The following is a 2365-nucleotide window of genomic DNA, read 5'->3' as shown; positions in this document are numbered from 1 at the left end:
TCCTGTCCTTGTCGGATTCTTGTTTGTTTGTGTCATTCATGCCTGAACCAGACTGTCGTCATGTTTGCTGTAACCTTGTCCTGTCCTGTCGGAATCTGCCGGTCCATCTGAGCCTACCTATGTTTGGTAATTAAAGAAGCTCTGTTTAAGTTGATTCGCTTTTGGGTCCTCATTCACGCACCGTAACAGATTAACAAGAATGTAAGCTTTCTGCCAATATCAGGTATGTCTATGTCCTGGGAAATGTTATTGTTATTTACAACCTCATGCTAATCGCATTAGCCTACATTAGCTCAACTGTCCTGTTGCGTAACGATGACATTTTGGAACAGTGAGGTCATTCTGACATCACGTGCATAAAAAACGTATGCTGGGGGCAACCGTTAGAGATATTGGAAGTCATGTGAAAAGGTTAATGTCTCAATCCGCGCTGCCCTCAAACTAAGGCACGCTGCCTGCTTTTATGTATAGGCTGTTTCAACTTGTCAAATTCATCAGATTTTCTAACAAGTTTTATTTTCTAACAACAGTTTGAATTGGGGGTCCTCATTAATTCAGAGTAGGCCATTTCACTTTTTCTGACAAGTTACTTTTGGGGGAATTACTGAGCCTGACGAACTTTCCCAAGCACCTCCCAATTGTTTCTGCAGATCAAGTATGCAGACATTTGCGCATCACCAGTCAGAACAGGACCTGCACAAACTTTTTCACATTTTCCAGCTGGTGCCCGCATCGCCTTCATTGTTGTTTTCATTACTACATGAGAATAACTTTGGACATTTTGGGGGGAAATGTCCCATTGTAAAAGAGTAAAAGTATAATCCAGCCTATTTATCTTCAATATATTTAATTAACATTACAAGGAAAAAACATTGGGGGTTCTCTTCTCTTCGGACCAGGTTCTGTTATGGTACTCTACAGTCCAGGTTCTGTGTTGGTTGACTTCAGTCCAGGTTCTGTGGTGGTTCTCTTCAGTTCTGATAATCGGAGGTCTCAACATCTATCTGAGGGTCTGTGTCACTGTCCAGGTTCTGTGGTGGTTCGCTCCAGTTCTCATAATCGGAGGGCTCAACATCTATCTGAGGGTCTGTGTCACTGTCCAGGTTCTGTGGTGGTTCGCTCCAGTTCTCATAATCGGAGGGCTCAGCATCTATCTGAGGGGCTGTGTCACTGGGGGAGTCCCTCACATTCTGAAAGAAGACACACTGAATGAGCACTTTACACACCACTTCATGAAGTGTTTATGGACACTTACACGTACACACTTACACACACACACACACACAAACACACACACACACAAACACACACACGCACACAAACACACACACACACACATACCTACTCCAGGGTGTCACTCTGGTGATCTGGTCTTCTTCTTCATAGCTGTGCACATGTCACTGTTAGGGTCAGGATGGACACTCTGTGGAGAGAACGAGAGAGTGAGAGAGAGGCAAAGAGAGAGCGTGAGAGGGAGGGAGGGAAGGAGGGAGGGAGTAGAGAGAGAGAAATGCATGAGCACTTTGTGACACCACTCTCTCTATAATTTTCTCTAAACAAATTCAAATACTGTATAAAACACAAACACATAATACGAGACTTACTGCCAGAGTGTCGTAGTCAGGTGACATGGTCCTCATGTTCAGACCTGTGTACGTGTCACTGTTAGGGTCATGATGGACACTCTGTGTAGAGAGCGGGAAATAGAGAGAGGGAGAGAACATGGTAACAGTGAAAATAGTGTGAAAGAGACTGTTGTGATACTGTAAATTGTCACCAGGTGTGGAGGTGGAGGTGTAGCTGAAAAAATCACCTGTGTGTCTGTTGTGGCATCACTTCCTCCTGTGGATCTCCTGTAAAGAGGAACAGAGTGAGTTATGTTCTCTACTGACCTCTAGTGGAGGTTAATATACATTTCATATTTAACCCTGGCTAGAAAATCCTCACCTCTTCAGAGTGCAGTAGATGGTGAGGAGCTGAGCTCCAGCAGTCAGGACAGCCCCCACCCAGACCACATGAACCCAGGGAAACACTGCTGCAGGATTTACTGGGTTTAAGTGTCAAGAGGTTAGAACATATATCTGTTTGTAGTTGTATTCATTATGGATCCTCATTAGCAAAATTTAGGCAGTAAAATTAAGGCAATTATTCCATTTTAAAATCATTACAATGCATTCACTACAGATTGCACAACACATTATGTATATGACCTTAGGCCCATACTCTACTACCACATATCTAGAACACAAAATCCATGTTGTACATGTGTTTATAGTGCTTATCTGTTAAAACAGTTGAGGGACAATCATACAGTGCCTTGCGAAAGTATTCGGCCCCCTTGAACTTTGCGACCTTTTGCCACATT

The 2365-nt window shown here is 43.4% G+C and overlaps 1 long non-coding RNA gene across 2 annotated transcripts; it reads right to left on the bottom strand.

Moving 5' to 3' along the window:
• Nucleotides 1-407: 407 nt before the first annotated feature.
• LOC118938187 lies at nt 408-1851 on the bottom strand. 2 transcript variants are annotated; one of them, XR_005035435.1, is made up of 4 exons: nt 1814-1851; nt 1605-1685; nt 1342-1423; nt 408-1190 (listed from the first exon to the last, which is right to left on the bottom strand). It is a non-coding gene; the product is annotated as an uncharacterized LOC118938187 (long non-coding RNA). The 2 variants fall into 2 exon arrangements; XR_005035436.1 differs by having other exon boundaries at nt 1346-1423.
• Nucleotides 1852-2365: the final 514 nt, after the last annotated feature.

This window comes from Oncorhynchus mykiss, chromosome 13, assembly GCF_013265735.2.
Source record: "Oncorhynchus mykiss isolate Arlee chromosome 13, USDA_OmykA_1.1, whole genome shotgun sequence".
Lineage (NCBI taxonomy): Eukaryota > Metazoa > Chordata > Actinopteri > Salmoniformes > Salmonidae > Oncorhynchus > Oncorhynchus mykiss.
The sequence above is the reverse complement of the archived record's forward strand: the minus strand, read 5'-3'. Positions and strand labels throughout refer to the sequence as shown.